Consider the following 19,511-nt stretch of genomic DNA (forward strand, 5'->3'; position numbering starts at 1 on the left):
TAAACAATGCCCAAGAGAACAATGAGATATTTTTCAAAATCTGCTGCAATGAACCATGTCTAATTATGTTTTCTGTTTCATTACAATTTAGGCCCTACTAGCAAAAGTGAAGTAGTGGTCGAGTAGTGCCATCAGTAGTAGTAGAAGAAGAGAAAGAATAATAATCAGCTACCATTTACTGAGTGCTTACTGTGTGACAGGGATTGTGGTAAATGTTGTATATACATTATAACATTTGGTTCCAACTACAGTACTAAGAGAAAGCTATGATTATCCCAATTTTATATATGAAATCTGAAGCTTAAATACCTGAAGGTCACACAACTTCTAAGTGTTGGTTAGTATTTCAAAGTCCCTCCATTTAGAATTTGCTTAGAATCCATGTAACTGCAAAGCAACCAAAAAAGAGTTCAAATACTGCTGCCATAAAAAGAGAAAACCAAGTAAGGTAAGAATGAAAGACCTCTAATGCTTTCATGGCATGCCTATTTCCAATAACCTTCCAGACTTAGAAGTGCTAACAATAATTCACTATTGTCTCTGAAATTTCCTCATTCACCTTGCCTCACCCTCAAAGCCATATGGTAAAGAACCTCACCAGGTGTCACTGGAGAGAGCTCCCTCTCTTCTATTCCCCATAAGAATAATCTCTATTCTTCCTACCAACTCCTCCAAGCATTTGAAAATACTGTCCTTCTCTACTTCCCTTCTCCAGAGGCACATTTCAACATGGGACCATCATCCAGTGAAACTGATAACACACTTCTTACACTGACAGAAGCTCAAAGTAGAATGCACAGTAAACTTTCATATCCTGAGTCTAAAACAGAAGAAACCTGTACATCAAATACCAACTGCAAATGGTATTTTCAGATGCAATCTTAAACAGAATATATACAGTGTTTTAATATTAGTCTGCCTTAGTCATTTATATTTATTGCCTCTGCTTATCTGCCTGCAGCTGGACAAAGAACAAACATTTCATGAAAAAACTGAGTATCAAGACAACAAAAGATACAAAATACATGATTCCAGTAGGATCTTGGAGGTCCCAAAATACATAAACAAACTAGTATGAAAAGGTCTTTCTAATAACATAACACAATTCAAGCCCCCAACTTATTTTACACTCCACTGGCTACAGTCGCCATGCATCAGCACCAACTGATTTCACGCTTTATAGGCTGGGAAACAGTCCGCAGCGTAGTCTCTTTCACACTCCACTGACAAGGTAACCCCACAGCTCACCAGCTTAACTGCTCCAAGTTTAATGTTAGCACCTATTATTGACCACCTCGAAAAGCAGTCAGATAAAAGCTTTAATGTAACTGAACAACAGCAATATAATATGTAACAGAAAGGTAGAGAGAAAAAGTTTGCTTCCTACTCTGCATATGTAACTGGTGGCAGGGGGCAGGGAGAAAAGAAAAAGACTCACTCCTAAAACTTCCCTCATTACACATCTGGAGGTTGGTCTGTTTCTACAGTTATTGGAAATTAGTTCCTCTCCTGGGTTTATTCTGGGTTTAACTGACATCCTATAGTTGACAATAAAGGATCTCAAATAGACAAGGCTTTGGGGGCTTTACCTCAACCTTGACATGCATTAAACCTGATTTTTTTTTCCTCTTTAAAATTCACAGAGAAAAGCTAATAAACCACTGAGTAAATTTTGAAAGTAGAGGCCACCGGACTTAATCTCAGCTAAGTGTCACATATATCATCTCATTTGATCCCAACTACAATACTAAGAGGTAGCTATTATTATCGCAACTTTACAGATGAGAAATCTGAAACTTAAGTTACTAAAGATCACACAGTTTCCAAGTGTTGAATAGGACCTCAAAGTCTCTGTACATAACTACTACACTAGACTAGAACACGTGCCTTCTAAAAATTGTGTTGGGGTAAAAATGCATAGCACAGAATAGTTTAATTTTTAAAATACCAAATCATAATAACAACAAAAATGAATTAATTGTAAATGAGGTAGGGTCTGTCTGTTAGAGACATAGTTACAGCTCTTTATCTATCGCCTTCCTCCTTGGGGCTATACCAGCAAGTGTGAAATGTCTCTGGTGAAAAACTGAAAAACCAAAAGCAAGTTTCAGGCAAAGAAGGCATTAGCAACTTAATAAATTTAAGAGTTTCTCTTCTATGCAGTTTCAAAGTTTACTAATTGGAGTTTCAAGAATAACAAATAATTACAATACAGTAACTTCTTCAAAACAATGTTACTTTAAGGAACAGAATGCCTGTATACAGGGCTACAGAAGGCTTTCAAAAAAGAATCATCTGCTAAAGGGACATGGCTCAGGTATTTAAACAATTTTTATCTAGTATTCTCATGATACAAAGAGAAAGATAATTGTTAAAGATGGGTAAAAACCAACAATAGGCAATGGCAATTTTTTTTTTAACCATCAAAAAATACTTATTAAGTGCACATATTATATTGACATCACTGCTGGGGTAGTAGAAATTATAAGGTAGAACTACAAGTAACAATATGGTTTAAAACACATGAGTTAAAAATGAAGCTTCCCCTTAAGATGTCTCTACTTAATTGGAAAGATTTTTTTAAATGTTGTTTTAAGGGAATATAAGTCTCTAACTGCCAAATAAAGAGAAAAGCAGTAAATAATAGAAAGCAGAGGAGAAAAATATCACTAATGGCTTGGAATGGGTGAGGAAAATGTCATAAAGTGGGTGGAACTGAGGGTAGGCCTTTAGAACCAGATACTCAAACACAGAATTGACGGGAGACATTACAAGTGGAAAGAACAGACTCAACATGTGAAGAGGCAAAAAGTCAGAAAGTGTTATTTTGGAGAGTTACAGAAACTAGTTGTCTTAGTTCAGGCTGCTATAACAAAGTACCACAGACTGGGTGGCTTAAGCACAACAAAAATTTCTCATAATTCTGATAGCTAGAAGTCCAAGGTCAGGGTGCCAGCATGGCCTGGTTCTGGAGCAGGCCCTCTTCTACGTTGCAGTGGGTTGAGAATAGATGTGTATATGTACATGTATATGCATATGCATATGCATATGTTATCTCATATAGCAGAAAGAGAGCAAGCTAGCTCCCTGGCTGCTGCTTGTTTTTTGTTTGTTTGTTTTGTTTTTTTGAGATGGAGTTTTTGCTCTTATTGCCCAGACTGGAGTACAATGGTGTACTCTTAGCTCACCACAACCTCTGCCTCCTGGGTTCAAGTGATTCTCCTGCCTCAGCCTCCCAAGCAGCTGGGATCACAGGCATGCACCACCATGCTGGCTAACTTTTTGTATTTAGTAGGGACAGGGTTTCACGACATTGGTCAGGCTGGTTTCGAACTCCTGACCTCAGGTGAGCCACCCGCCTCGGCCTCCCAAAGTGCTGGAATTACAGGGGTGAGTCACCATACCTGGCCCCTGGCTTCTTCTTACAAGGGTAGTCATCTCATTCATGAGGGCTCCACCCTGATGACTAAATTACATCTGGAAGGCCCCACCTCCAAATACCATCACACTGGGGACTAGATTTCAACATATGAGTTTAGGGAGAACACAAACATTCAGTCCCCAGTACTAGTCTGGGCTACAGCCAAAGGTTCATTGTAGCAAAGCTATTTACTTTGTATAACTATTTTCATACTGAAAGAAAGAATTGAACCATAAGTTGCCCACATTAAATTCTACTCCACAACCCAAATAATATCCGTAAATTCCTGCCTTCATGTCTGACAATGCTGGCTGTAGAAACAGTAACAGCTGATAGTATATGTATCAAATCAATCAAATAAACAACAAGATACACATTCATCTGAGATGAATGGCATAGCCATTGTGGATCTAGATATGGTAACTGGCCTTACTACTACTACAATAATTCTTGGAAAAGATAAGCCCTATCCCCATTACCCGTACCTTTCCAGTTTCATTTCCTGGTATGATGTGATATTTCTAGTCTCCTCAGAAGTTTTAATTCCATCCAACCCATGCTTTCATCAATAGAATATATAACCTTACAGGGTTTCTTGTTATTTGTATTTTTGAAAAAGTCTCACTCTGGCACCCAGGCTGGAGCGCACTGGTGCAATCACAGCTCACTGCAACCTCTGCCTCCCTGGCTCAAGCTATTGTCATGCCTCAGCCTCCCAAATAGCTGGGATTACAGGCATACCCCACCATGGCCAGCTAATTTTTTGTATTCATAGTAGAGATGGGGTTTCCCTGTGTTGGCCAGGCTGGTCTTGAACTCCGGGTCTCAAGTCATCTGCCCACCTGGGCCTCCCAAAGTGCTGGGATTACAGGGGTGAGCTGCCACACCCAGCCAAACTTACAGTTTAGATGACAGAATGAATAACACCTTAAAAGGAAAGGTGAAATACAGTATTTCCACCCCACCCTCTAGCTATTTGTTTCAGAGCTATATTAGCAGAACCCAACAACTAAAACACCTTCCATTCAAACTGCCCACAAAACTTAGAAGCTGCTCTGCTCGTCTCACTTCTTCCCCTCCCCATCTTCTCTGTAACTTACACACAACCACCTCACTCTGCTGTCCACTTTCCCCTACTGCTGCCCAACAATTCACAGGCTGTCACAGATTGTCAGCACTGCGTTTGGGGACTTGAGAAGTACTCTTGTGGGACAGCACGGTGTGTTAGTACAGCATTTTCCCAGATACAATGTCACTCTTTATAGCCAGCTGCAAATTAGTTTCTTCTTAAAAAAAAAATAATACTCCTAATAAGACAGGTACAAGGAGATTTCAAATAACCAAGATTAAAACTCATGTTGATTTGCTCTGAGACCAAGGCCTTTTCAGTCATGCACAATGAAATCCTACGCTTCTACTCACATGAGCTATGCAAAACATCTAGAAATACCTAAGACTGTTTTCTGATGCTAACAAAAGCAAAAAGACTAAGAAAAAACCCAATCTAAGGATAATCTTGTTTCTTTTTTCTGTGCCTAGAGTTCCTCATCCCTGGATTCTATTTGAGACTACGTAGTTTAAACTCAGCTCTCAACATCAACATTTATTTCTCACTGTGTTTAGCTGTGCAAAACCATTTAAGAGAAAATTCGGCAAATCACCAGTATTGTGTCATAATTTCCATCCAAGTTTTGCAATGTGCGTCAGCAGCACATGAGTATATTTATCTTCTGACAATCGCTGTGACCAACCCTCTGGTTACCATTAAAGCTATCACCCTACGCACTGGCTAGCCCATTGTCACTGGCTACACAGGAGAGTCAGAAGCTGAAATATACTCAAAAGATCATCAGAGGATGTGAGTAAGAAAACCTCACAAAACAGTAGGTTTTATCAACCTACTAAATCTTCCTTGAAAAAAAAAATTTTAACTGACAATAAATACTTATAGGGTAATATTTAAACATTAAAACCAGTTACCTTTTTTCATTTCTAAGTTATTTAACAACATTTTTCATTCTGTTTTATAATACTTCACTATTTAAATGACCACCTATTCTTCCTGAATCAGTTAATCAAACCCTTGAGATAACACTGCATCTCTGCTGCTTACTATATAACTAGGGAAGCCAGAGCTTAAGAAGGATGTTAACTCTCACTGTTACAGTGGAAAGAGACAGAGCAAAGCTGGTAATCCAACTTTGAAAACTAATCCCAATATTTAAACAGCACCTGTTCTCTCTACTACAAACAATAAAATTAAAACAGACAGTAAACAGAAGTAAGAAAATCTTCAAAAGACCCTACATCTTTCAGGAAACTGCCATTTTCAAACTCGTTTTACATGACAGTTACAAAATAAAATGACACTAAAAACAAAATACAAGCAAACAAATCTTTAAACAGACAATATTTCTATAAAATATGCATAATAAAGGCAACTTACCATATAAGTGACATTTTATTTTCTTAATAATAAAACTCTACAACATGCAGATACACTGTGTCTGAAGGCAAATTATACAAAAGTTCCTTTCTAACCGACAGCAGCCTCACCTAAAAAACAGTAATAATAAAAGTTATTTTTATACAGTTATTTCTTTGACACCTGTCTAGGCACTTAACTTTCATTATTTCACTTGGTAAATACTAAGAGTTTAACACAGTGATTTGCCACAGAATGTGCAATGAAGACACACATATAAAAACACTTTTAGAAGCTCATCAACCAGACAGAATAAGGAAAAAGCATCTTCTGTCATTCTCAGACCTGCGGATAGGAAAGTATAACTGTCAACAACAACAAAAAAGACACAAAATAACAAAAATCACAAAAAAGAGACCAGGCATGGTGGCTCACGCCTATAATCCAGCACTTTGGGAAGCCAAGACAGACAGACCACTGGAGCTCAGGTTTTCAACACCAACCTGGACAACATGGCAAAACCCCATCTCTACAAAAAAATACAAAAATCAGCTAAGCATGGTAGCATGCAATTGTACTCCCAGCTATTCAAGAGGCTGAGTTGGAAGCATCACTTGGGCCCAGAAGGTCAAGGCTGCAGTGAGCTGTGATCGCACCACTGCACTCCAAACTGGGTGACACAATGAGATCCTATCTCAAACATGCACACACACACAGATATAGAGACAAACATATACAGATGTTCAACTTATAATCATTACTACAGTTTTAACGCATGGGATAGGTTACGGAACATGATGGATACTCAGTAAGTATATGCTGGCTGGCTGACAGGCTAGCCGAATGGTGGATGGATTAAAAAATAAAACCTCATCAGTTAGCAAAGAAACGCAATCTAAACATACTTTGTTTTGCTATAAAAATGGCAAATATTAAAAAAAAAAAAAGCTCTATTTTGCTGAAAGTCAACAGATAGGGCTCAAACACACTGGCAGTGGAGGTACACATTTTACTAATACGGAAAGCTGTGAACACTGTTTCAGAAACTTGGGTGTGTCAAAAAGCCTTTGACAAGGCAATTCTCCTTTGATTAATTTATCATAAGGAGTAACTGGACTTCTACAAGGATACTTACTTTTTCCAGAACTGTTTATAGCAGTAAAAAAAAATTTTTTTTTTTTAATCGTATTTGGGCTCTGGGGTACATGTGCATGTCTTGCATCCTGCAGGATTGTTGCATAGGCACATACATGCCATGGTGGTTTGCTGTCTCCATTGCCCCACCCCCATTGCCTACGTCAGGCATTTCTCCCTGTGTTATCCCCTCCTATCCTCCCTGCCCACACACCACCCGCTGACCCTCCCTTCCCTTCCACATCCCCCCACCTAGCCCTGTGAGTGTTGTTCCCTTCCCTGTGCCCAAGTATTCTCATTGTTCATCACTCGCCTATGAGTGAAAAGGTGGTGTTTGGTTTTCTGTTGTCAGTTTGCTGAGAATGATGGTTTCTAGATTCATCCATGTCTCTACAAAGGACACAAACTCATCGTTTTTTAAGGCTGCATGGTATTCCACAGCGTGTATGTGCCACATTTTTTTGGTCCAGTCTATCATGAATGGGCATTTGGTTGGTTCCAGGTCTTTGCTATCGTAAACACTGCCGCAATAAACATACATGTACATGTGTCTTTATGATAGTACAATTTATAATCTTTTGGGTATACACCCAGTAATGGATTGCTACACTGTCTTCCACAATGGTTGAACTAATTTACACTCCCACCAACAGTGTAAAAGTGTTCCTTTTTCTCCACATCCTCTCCAGCATCTGTTGTCTCCAGATTTTTTAACGATCACCATTCTAAGTGAGATGGTATCTCAATGTGGTTGATTTGTATTTCTCTAATGACCAGTGATGATGAGATTTTTTTCATATGTTTTTCGCCACAGATTTGTCTTCTTTTGAAAAATGTCTCTTCGTATCCTTCACCCTCTTTTGGATGGTTTTTTTTTTTCCTGTAAATCTGCTTTAGTTCTTTGCAGATTCTGGATACTTTGTCTGATGGGTAGAGTATGAAAATTTTTTCCCATTCTGTTGGTTGCCTGTTTAGTCTAATGATTGTTTCTTTTGCTGTGCAGAAGCTCTTAAGTTTAATTAGGTCCCATTTGTCTATTTTGGCTTTTGTTGCCATTGCTTTTGATGTTTTAGTCATGAAGTCCTTGCCTGTGCCTATGTCCTCAATGGTGTGCCTAGGTTTTCTTCTAGGGTTTTTATACTGTTAGCTCTTATGTTTAAATCTTTAATCCATCTGGAGTTAATTTTTGTATAAGGTGTAAGGAAGGGGTCCAGTTTCAGTTTCCTGCACATGGCTAGCCAGTTTTCCCAACATCACTTATTAATCAGGGAATCCTTTCCCCATTGCAGGTTTGTCAAGATCAGATGGTTGTGGATCTGTGGCGTTGCCTCCGAGGCCTCTGTTCTGTTCCACTGGTCGATATCTCGGTTTTGGTACCAGTACCACGCATGCTGTTCTGATTACTGTAGCCTTATGGTATAGTTTGAAGTCCAGAAGTGTGATGCCTCCAGCTTTGTTCTTTTTGCGTACAATTGTCTTGGCTGTGCGGGCTCTCTTTTTGGTTCCATATGAAGTTTAAAGTGGTTTTTTCCAGTTCTGTGAAGGAGGTCACTGGTAGCTTCATGGGGATAGCACTGAATCTATAAATTACTTTGGGCAGTTATGGCCATTTTCACAATATTGGTTCTTCCTAACCATGAGCATGGAATGTTTTTCCATCTGTTTGTGTCCTCTCTTATTTCCTTGATCAGTGGTTTGTAGTTCTCCTTAAAGAGCTCTTTTACTTCCTTTCTTAGTTGTATTCCTAGGTATTTTATTCTCTTTGTAGTAATTGTAAATGGGAGTTCACTCATGATTTGGCTCTCTGTCTCTTATTGGTGTATAGGAATGCTTGTGGTTTCTGCACATTGATTTTGTATCCTGAGACTTTGCCGAAGTTGCTTATCAGCTTAAGGAAGTTTTGGGCTGAGATGATGGGTCTTCTAAGTATACGATCATATAATCTGCAAATAGGAACAATTTGACTTCTTCTTTTCCTAATTGAATGCCCTTTGTTTCTTTTTCTTGCCTGATTGCTCTGGCTAGAACTTCCAGTACTGTATCAAATAGGAGTGGTGAGAGAGGACATTCTTGTCTAGCGCCAGTTTTTAAAGAAAATGCTTCTAATTTTTGCCCATTCAGTATGATACTGGCTGTGGGTTTGTCGTAAATAGCTTTTATTGTTTTCAGATATGTTCCGTTGACACCTAGTTTATTGACGGTTTTTAGCATAAAGGCTGTTGAATTTTGTTGAAGGCCTTCTCTGCAATCTATTGAGATAATTATGTGGTTTTTGCCTTTGGTTCTGCTTATGTGATGAATTACGTTTACAGATTTGCCTATGTTGAACCAGCCTTGCGTTCCCCATTTGAAGCCTACTTGATCATGGTGAATAAGCTTTTTGAAGTGCTGTTGGATTTGGTTTGCCAGTATTTTGGTTTTTTTTTTGCATTAATGTTGATCATGGATATTGGCCTGTAGTTTTCTTTTTTAGTTGTGTCTCTGCCAGATTTTGTTACCAGGATGATGTTGGTCTCATAGAAACAGATAAGGAGGATTCCCTCTTTGTGTATTGTTTGGAATAGTTTCAACAGGAATGGTACCAGCTCCTCTTTGTATGTCTCATATAATTCAGCTGTGAACCCAACTGGACCTGGACTTTTTTTGATCAGTAGGCTATTAATTGCTTCCTAGACTTCAGACCTTGTTACTGGTCTATTCAGGGTTTCAACTTCTTCTTGGCTTAGTCTTGGGAGTGTACAAGTGTCCAGGAATTTATCCATTTCTTCCAGACTTACTGCTTTATTTGCATAGAGTTGTTTGTAGTCATCTCTGATGGTAGTTTGTATTTCCGAGGAATTGGTGGTGATCTCCCCTTTATCATTTTTTATTGCATCTTTTCGATTATTCTCTCTTTTCTTTTTTATTAGTCTAGCTAGCAATCTATTGTGTTGATCTTTCCAAAAACCAGCTCCTGGGTTTATTGATTTTTTTGAAGGTTTTTTGTGTCTCTATCTCTTTCATGTCTGCTCTGATCTTAGTTATTTCTTGTCTTCTGCTAGGTTTTGAGTTTTTTTGATCTTGCTCCTCTAGCTCTTTCAATTTTGACAACAGGGTGCTGATTTTGGATCTTTTCTTGTTTCTCATGTGGGCATTTATTGCTATAAATTTCCCTCTAGACACTGCTTTAAATGTGTCCCAAAGGATCTGGTATGTTGTGTCTTCATTCTCTTTGGTTTCAAAGAACATTTTTATTTCTGCCTTCATTTCATTGTTTATCCTTTCGTCATTCAGGAGCAAGTTGTTCAGTTTCCATGTGATTGTGTGGTTTTGAGTGCTTTTCTTAATCCTGAGTTCTAATTTGATTGTGCTGTTGTCTGAGAGACTGTTTGTTTTGATTTCCGTTCTTTTGCATTTGCTGAGGAATGATTTACTTCCAATTATGTGGTCAATTCTGGAGTAAGTGCAATGTGGTGCTGAAAAGAATGTGTACTCTGTGGATTTGGGGTGGAGTGTCCTGTAAATGTCTATTAGGTCCACTTGGTACAAACTTGTGTTCAAGTCCTGGATATCCTTGTTGACTTTTTGTCTGGTTGATCTGTCCAATATTGTCAGTGGAGTGTTAAAGTCTCCCACTATTACTGTGCAGGAGTCTGTCTCTTTGTAGGTCATGAAGAACTTGCTTTATGTATCTGGGTGCTCCTGCATTGGGTGCATATATATTTAGGATAGTTAGCTCTTCTTGTTGCATTGATTCTTTTACCAGGTAATGCCCTCCTTTATCTCTTTTGATCTTTGCTGGTTTAAAGTCCGTTTTATCAGAGACTAGGATTGCTACCCCGGGTTTTTTTTTGTTTGTTTTGTTTTGCTCTCCACTAGCTTAGTAAATCTTCTTCCATCCCTTTGAGTCTATGTGAGTCTTTGCATGTGAGATGGGTCTCCTGAATACAGCACACCGATGGTTCTTGACTTTTTATCCAGTTCGCCAGTCTGTGTCTTTTGAATGGGGCATTTAGGCAATTTACATTCAACGTTAATACTGTTACGTTTGAATTTGATCCTTCCATTTTCTTACTGGCTTGTTGTTTTGCCCGTTAGTTGATGTGGCTCCTTCATTGCGTCATTGTTCTTTACCATTTGGTGCATTTTTGTAGGGGCTGGTACTGGTTGTTCTGTTCCCTGCTTAGTACTTCCTTCAGTAGCTCTTGTAAGGCAGGTCTTGTAGCGACAAAATCTCTCAGCAATTGTGTAAGGCCAGCTGCCTCACAGAGGGTTAAACAGATACATCCATCTCTCTCCGCGCCTAATAACTGCATCATCACCCAAGCTCGTTATCTAGCCTTGCCGCACAGCTTCCCCGCACCCGCCTCCGCATACCAGACCCAAGCCCACATTCAGCACTAAATTATGCATTCAACCCCCAGGCTGCTGTTAATAAACACTACAAGAAAATTTTTTTTAAAAAAGCCCCATCAGACCCTGCCCGGTAGCAGTCTGCTCTGCATGCCCCCGGAAGGCCCGCTTACCCAAGGTCCCGCCTGCCTACCCATAACCACCAGCTCCAAGCATTTTCTGCTTCTTAGTAGCCAATAGGATTGCCTTCACTTTGTTTCCCCAACAGCCAATCAAAACCCACTTACCCAAAGTCCCACCTGCCTACCAATAGCAACTAGTTTCAAGCACTTCCTGCTTCCTGACAGCCAATAAAATTGCCTTTGCTTTGTTTCCCCAATAGCCAATCAATTGCCTTCCCTTCCCATAAAACTCCATGACCTAAACAGCCATGCGTGACTTCTTTAGCCCCTTCCTAGACCACAGAACCTCACCTGGAAGCTGAATAAATTGGCTTCTCATTTTCTCATACTTGCCTCAGTTTCCTCATTTTACATCAGAAAGAAACCTTACAAATTGCTTGTCCATAAAGGATTTTATTTCTCCTTCACTTATAAAGCTTAGTTTGGCCAGATATGAAATTCTGGGTTGAAATTTCTTTTCTTTAAGGATGTTGAATATGGGCCCCCACTCCCTTCTAGCTTGCAGAGTTTCTGCCGAGAGGTCCGCTGTGAGTCTGATGATCTTTCCTTTGTGGATAACTCAACCTTTCTCTCTGGCTGCTCTTAGGATTTTTTCCTTCATTTCAACCCTGGTGAATCTGACAACTATGTGCCTTGGGGTTGCTCTTCTTGAGGAGTATCTTTGTGGTGTTCTCTGTATTTCCTGGATTTGAATGTTGGCCTGCCTTTTTAGGTTGGGAAAGTTGTCTTGGATAATATCTTGAAGAGTGTTTTCCAACTTGGATTCATTCTCCCCTTCACATTCAGGTACGCCAATCAAGGGTAGATGAGGTCTTTTCACATAATCCCATAGTTCTTGGAGGCTTTGTTCATTTCTTTTCACTCTTTTTTCTCTTTTCTTATTTTCTCGTTTTATTTCATTGATCTGATCTTCTATCTCTGATATCCTTTCTTCTGCTTGATCAATTCGGCTGTTGAAACTTGTGTATGCCTTGCAAAGTTCTCATGCTGTGTTTTTCAGCTCCATCAAGTTGTTTATGTTCTTCTCTAAGCTGGTTATTCTAGTTAGCATTTCGTCTAACACTTTTTCAGTGTTCTTAGTTTCTTTGCATTGGCTTAGAACATGGTCTTTTACCCCAGAGAAGTTTATTATTATCCACCTTCTGAAGCCTGCTTCTGTCAATTCATCAGATTCATTCTGTCTTTTTTTGTTCCGTTGATGGTGAGGAGTTGTGATCCCCTGGGAAAAGAGGTGTTCTGTTCTTTGATGGTTTCATCCATTTTTGTGCTGGTTTTTTCTCATCTTCGTGGATTTATTGCCCTTTAATCTCTGAAGTTGGTAATTTCAGGAGGAGTCTCTGAGTGGACTTTTTTTCTATTGAAGTGAGAGCTGTATCTCTTTTAGCTTGTAGAAGGGCACTGCTGGGCTCTCTAGGATTCAGGCAGGTTGCTGGGTGGGTGGTCCTTCCCCGGAGTTTGTTTGCAGGTGAGATTGGCCCCACCTTCCCAATAGTGTCTCTCCCAGAGCTGGAGCTTCCTGGCTGGGGTCAAGCAGGTGTATTTGCTGCCAAGCTCTCTAGTGAGGGCTTCAGTTTGACTTCTGTAGAGGTGTGGCCTGCCAGTCCTTATGGTCTGTTTCCCTGCTTTCAACTCTGCCTCCCTCTGTGGGACAGTCTGTCTCACTGGCATTAGTCCAAACTCCCGCCCAGGTTCCTGCGACTACTTGCCACCGGCAGTAACCACTGCTCAGATTTGCATCAACTACCCACAGCACCCCACCGTCTGGCAGGGCTCTTGTGGGCCATGGGTTGCAGGAGGGATAAGGTAAGCACAGAATCCGAATTAGAGCACCAAGTGGGTTAAGTCCCCTGACCCTCTGAGCAGGCTGCACATTTCAGGTGGGAATGGGCCCCCCTCCCCCATCCCATCTTGATTTGGCCCCCTGGGCAGCTCTCGCCCTTCGGCTCCTTTCCTGGGCCTATTTTCAGAGCCCTATCAGTCCCAGAGAAATGAACCCGGCACCTCGTTTGGAATCGTGAAGTCCTCTAGCCCTCTGCATCTCATTCACTGGGAGCTGCATTCCAGTGCTGGCTTCTCTTGGCCACCTTGGCACCTTACCAGTAGTAATAAATTTTAAACAATTTTAATGTCCATCCACATCAGCCAGGTTAAATAAATTATGGTACATCCACACTGTAGACATACAAAGAAAGATCTACAAAACATATTATTGAGCTGGAAAAAAAAAAAAATGGAGACTTTATCAAGGAGTTAAATATGAAGAAAACTTTAAAACATTCCTGAAAGACACAAAAGTAGATCTGACAAATGGAAAGATATTCTTTGTTCTTGGACAGAAATCTCAGCACAAACCAACAGCACTAAAATGTCAGTTTTCCATATGTTAATTTATAAACTTAACATAAACCCAATAAAAATACACAAAAGCTTTTTTATTAAGACAGACAAGCTGATACTAAAGTTCAACAGAAAAATAAATATGCAAGAATTGTCAAGAAAACATTAAAGATTATAAAAGATAGCCCTTGACATACTATCAAGCCTCTGTAATTGAAACTGTGTGATAATGGTACAGAAAGTCTAGAAATAAACCAAATGAAAATTTCATATATGATAAAGTTAGAGTATCAAAGAACACACTGGGGCAAAATTGGTCTTTTTATTCATTTTTAAAGAAACCGTATCTCCAAATAGATCAAGGATCCTAATTAACAACTAAAACCACACAAGTACTAGAAGAAAACATGGATGAATTATTTACCATGCGTACAAGGGAAACCTCTCATTTTAATCCAAAGTTCGGATAAAATAAAAAACTCAAAAACTGGACTAAATAAAGGTTTAAACATTCATATCCATGCACAAACACTACAAACTGAAAGAAAATATTTGTAACATACATCATCAGTAAAGAGTTAATATTCCTAATATATTAAAAACTCCTAAAAATTGAGAAAGGGGAGGGGACCAAACATCTAATGGGAAAAAATGAAGATACATTTCACACAAAAAGATTAAAACATGACCCTTAAACATAATGAAAACATGTTCAACTTCACTAATAAGAGAAACAAATATTAAAACTATACTGAGATACTATTTCTTATCTATCAAGTTGGCAAAAATTAAAAAGTATGCCAACACACTCTGATGAAGAGGTTGTGGGGAAACTGACCCTCTCATACACTGCTGATGGGAATTCAAATTCGTACAACCCCTGCAGAAAAGGATTTAGCAATATTTAAGAAAACTACATACACTTTTAACTTTTGGTCCAATAATTCCATTTTAAAAATTTATCCCCAAATACACCTTCAACATACCAAAATACAAATGGACAAGGTTGCAGTCCTTTTTGTAAATTCCAAATATTAGAAACAGCACAAGAGTACAAAAGAGTTATCTATAGTATGCTACCTTTTGTGTAAGAATGAAAGAAAAATAAGAAAATATACATCTATCTCCTCAATCCTGAGGGAAAAAAACACATGAAGGATAACTGGAAGAATCATGAAATTGGTAACCTACAGAGGACAGGTTAGAGTGAGGACAGAAGGAATGGGTGACAGTGCCCTGAATATATACTTTTTTTGTAGAGTTCTGACTTTTGTAAATATGTTGATGTTTCACATACTGAAGAATAAATAAGATCAATTAGGATTGAGTAAAAAAGAACACAAATAGAAATAAATGAAGCAAACTGTATTTCAAATGAGTAACATAACCCCAGGGAGGAAGGAAAGAATGTTAGAGAAGGAAAATTAATCCAAGTAACTTTTGAACATGGTTTTAGATTAGCACAGTCTAACAGAAATATAATGAAGCCACATATCTAATTTAACATTTTCTAGTAGCCACATTAAAGTGAAATTAATTTTATTAACATATTTTATCTAATACATCTGAAAATATTTTGACACATAATCAACAAAAATTATGATTAAAATATCAATGAGATAGTTCCTATTTATTTTGTAGTCACTTTTCAAATCCAATGTACATTTTACATCTGCAACACATCTCTATTCATGTGGCTGACAGCTACGCTATTATTACACAGTACAGATTTAGATTAAATGCCCTTGGCTAAAGTGAAAAAAAAACTATAAACAAACATTGAATTCTACTTACTAGGTGTCTTTTAAATGGTGGTATGAGTTAACAATTCTTAAACTATTTTCTTATATTCTAGAATTGATCTGAGAAGCAAAAATATGAGTAATAGGGCCATGTTTCTCACTGTTAGAAAACAGAGCTACAAATATGGAATGAAGGAAAGGACAGAATAAACCCTGTAGTGTTGAGTCAGAGTCTAAGGTATCTGTATAAACTCACTGCTTTTAATAAAGATGTACTAGTGTGTGCACACATATGCACAAACACACACTTCCTCCTCTCACATATATCTATTTCCTAGATATCTGCTGAGAAGGCCTAGAAGCAATAACAGTTGCAACCAAGAAAGACATCTACAGTCCAGACTGTGGCTTCATTCTCTATGAAAAGGAAGCAGGGCTCCAAGAGGAAATCCCTTATTCCAAGGCTGGGGCTGGGAAAGTGCAAGATGAGCCTAGAGTATGTGCTCAAAGAATGACAGGGGCATGTCAAAAGAATCGAAGGGGCTCCCACTGGCCAAGTCAGGGACAATGTCAAAATAAACAAAGTGCTATTATAAATAAGCGTAGAGGCAATAACGGAGTTAGAATATGACCACTTAGGAAACATTATGAAAATTAGGCAGAAATCACCAATGGATATTAAAATTAGTGAGTGAAAGTTCAAGTAGTGACAGGATATTTACCAAGTCTCTGTATTTTTTCACAAGGTACTTTAAAACTACAATGGGACTGTCAATGTGAATAACAAAGAAATACAATGCCACTAAGCTATACACTTAAAAATGGTTCAAATAACTGGGCCAGGTGGCTCAAGCCTGTAATCCCTCAGGCCTGTAATCCCAGCACTTTGGGAGGCAGGTGGATCACAAGGTCAAGAGATCAAGACCATCCTGGCCAACATGGTGAAACCCCGTCTCTACTAAAAATACAAAAATTAGCCGGGCATGGTGGTGCATGCCTGTAGTCCCAGCTACTAGGGAGGCTGAGGAAGGAGAATCGCTTGAACCTGAGAGGCAGAGGTTGCAGTGAGCGGAGATTGAGCCACTGCCCTCCAGCCTGGGTGATGAAGCAAGACTCTGTCTCAAAAATAAAAGGCGGGGAGGAAGGTCCAAACATAAAAATAAATTATATATATTTTACCACAAAAAAATTACAAAAGGAAAAACAGTAGCAATCAAGTGATCTAAAATCACATTACCAGTATTTGAACATCTTGTGCCTCCTGATATGATGCAAAAGCATAACAATACTTTGTGGTACTCCTGCCAAAAATGAATAATCTTAATCCAATCATGAGAAAACATCAGATAAACCCAAACAGTTCTAGATTGAAAGGTCCCCACAAACACTCAGCACAGTGGATAAAAACAAACACAGAACCACACCAAAGCACATCACTGTGAAATTTCAGAACACTGAGGACAAAGCAGAGATCTAACAACTTTTGAGTGAAAAGATCCAAACGAAGGAAGAGGGTTCACATTGGCTGAAGACTTCTCAAAAGCAACAAAGGATGAAGAGAAAAAAGAAACTATGCCTTCAAAATTCTGAAGAAAAATATTTCCAATCTAGAGTTTTACACTTACCAAAACTATATTAATCAAATATGAAAATAGAAACCAAAAATATTTTCAGACATGGAAAGGCTCAAAAAATTACCTACCATGTACGCTTTCCTAAAAAGTTACTAGAAGATTGGGAATTATAAAGTTCTTACAAATTCAGGAAAGACTGATTGTTCATGACTATAGTAAAAAGTTGCCAAGGACTACTTACACCCATTCGATTGTAAAAACAACTCACTTTTCTTTCACAAGCCAATCAGTGTCAGCTTAGCCCTTTACTTTTAAAAGTCAGCCAATTTAAAGTTAGGGAGAAAGTCACTACAATAAAATACCCAAGTGCCAACCAATCAACAACGGTTTCAGCCAAGTAACCACTCCTCTATAGATTATGTTAATCCACTTCTGCTGCCTCTTAAAATTTTCTAATCCCTGAGCACCACACTCCCCCATAACATTATATAAAAGTAGCAATCTGCTTTGTTCAAGGAGATTGTGCCTGATCAGATATTCTAGAGACTGATGGTCTTATCATCGTTTAGCAAACAAGGAAACAAACCAAAGGAAAGAAGAAATAAGATATGGAAAACAAGGCATCCAACACAAGAGAGAAGTGAAGGAATACTACTGAATGGGACTCTAGGACTCTAAGATGATAACTGTGCACCGGCAGCAGAAGGCAACCAATCCAGATTGAAGCTATGTGAGAGAGCAGGCATGCTGAAGGCTGTCATCCTCATGCTCTCTGCCACAGTATCATCTTCTGAATCCAACACAACTACTAGAGGATGTGTTCCACCTAAGCAAGAGGTAAACGAAGCCTGAAGATGATATGAATTCTAACAATATTCAAAGAATCAAACCCAGGAGAGAAAATCTAAGGATGATGACAAGCGGAAATCATACCACGAAAAGAGCAATGCAGCAGGTTGAGAGAGCAGGCTTCAATAGGACACTGGAAGTCTCTAGAAAAGAAATTTCCAATAATTAAAAAAGAAAAGAAAAGAAAATTGGAACTGACAGGTTACTGTGATTGACCTTGTAGAAAACTGCACCGAGGGACTATTTAAAACACTATCAGCAAATAAGATTTGCACAGGCATAGTAATGTAAACATAACATTAACTATTTGACTTAACCAAATATTTTAATATAACTAAATTAGGAAGCTAGGGAAAAGCAGCAGTGGAGATGGTATTTAATAACAGTAAAACTTTCTCTACCATAAAACAAACTCCATATATAATGGAAAAAAATACTAGTAAATCAAAAGATAGCATTGTACATATATTATTTTAAAATACAGAGATATGTTAATGCCGGAAGAAACAGCTGAAGGAATTGAAAGTAGTTACTTTTTAGGGAGAGAACTAGAGAGTGGGGAGTGGTGGGACAAAAACTACTCACTGTATTTTGTTCTAAGTCATTTTTTTCTTTTACTATTGGACTTTGTAAAATATGTCTATTTTAAACTCACATCTATTGACAAAATATGTTAAATAATTTTTTTATTTTTTAAAAAAATCCAATTAGCAACATATAAACTTTTAATTGTTCATCATTCAAAAACACGTCTAAAGAAAAATTTTCAACTGAAAGGGACAGACTATCCTACAGAAAAAGTTTCCTTTTTGTTAGAAGATCTTTATCTTTCTAATAGTGAAAGAGCACAAACACACAAAATGTAAAAGCTTTAAAAAAATATTAAGCAAATAATTACCAGTTGAGTAGACAGTGAAGATTCAGGAATTATAATACTAGGAAGATTATAGGTCTGACCTTACTTACAAATTCATTAATGATCAGGAGACAGTGCAAATAACACATTTAATTAAATTTGCTCATTTATCTATTTTGGGAAGTATAATTAACAGCAGTGAGAGAGAGTGGTAATATAAAAGGACAGAGACAGATTAAAAACATTGGCCAAAAAAACAACCAAACTGGAGAGTAAATAGAAGATTGGGTAAAATTACAGGCTTAAAACAGAAGAGGGTTATCAGCAGCTTATTTACCATCAATTTTACCTCACACTGTTATCATATGAAATAATTCTGACCAACAGTAATGTTAAATGGGGGATGCATACACACATACACACATATATATAATTTTTTTTTCGTGAGAAACTGATAATCCTAATTAAGCAAGGATTCATGAAGAGATTACACCCTAAAAACAACATACTGTTCATGCAATTTGACAAGAGTGAATTTGTACTCATAGTTTAGTAATTATAAAAATTCTATCAAGAATAATCAATAATGAATTAAACTGTCCTAAAGACAATGAACTGTTATCCACCCTGTATTCTTCATCTAGCTACACTGGGATTAT

General features: G+C 38.2%; 1 protein-coding gene across 10 annotated transcripts in view; it reads right to left on the reverse strand.

The window, feature by feature from the left end:
* The window catches only part of R3HCC1L (R3H domain and coiled-coil containing 1 like), a 97,254-nt gene that overhangs the window by 62,788 nt on the left and 14,955 nt on the right, over positions 1-19,511 (reverse strand). For all 10 annotated transcript variants that reach the window (XM_037729320.1, XM_037729328.1, XM_037729326.1 and 7 more), the window contains one exon: positions 5,868-5,977. The gene's annotated coding sequence lies outside the window, so the exon portion shown is untranslated. The remainder of the gene's footprint in view (positions 1-5,867; positions 5,978-19,511) is intronic.

The sequence above is a fragment of the Cebus imitator genome, unplaced genomic scaffold (assembly GCF_001604975.1).
Source record: "Cebus imitator isolate Cc_AM_T3 unplaced genomic scaffold, Cebus_imitator-1.0 Scaffold299, whole genome shotgun sequence".
Lineage (NCBI taxonomy): Eukaryota > Metazoa > Chordata > Mammalia > Primates > Cebidae > Cebus > Cebus imitator.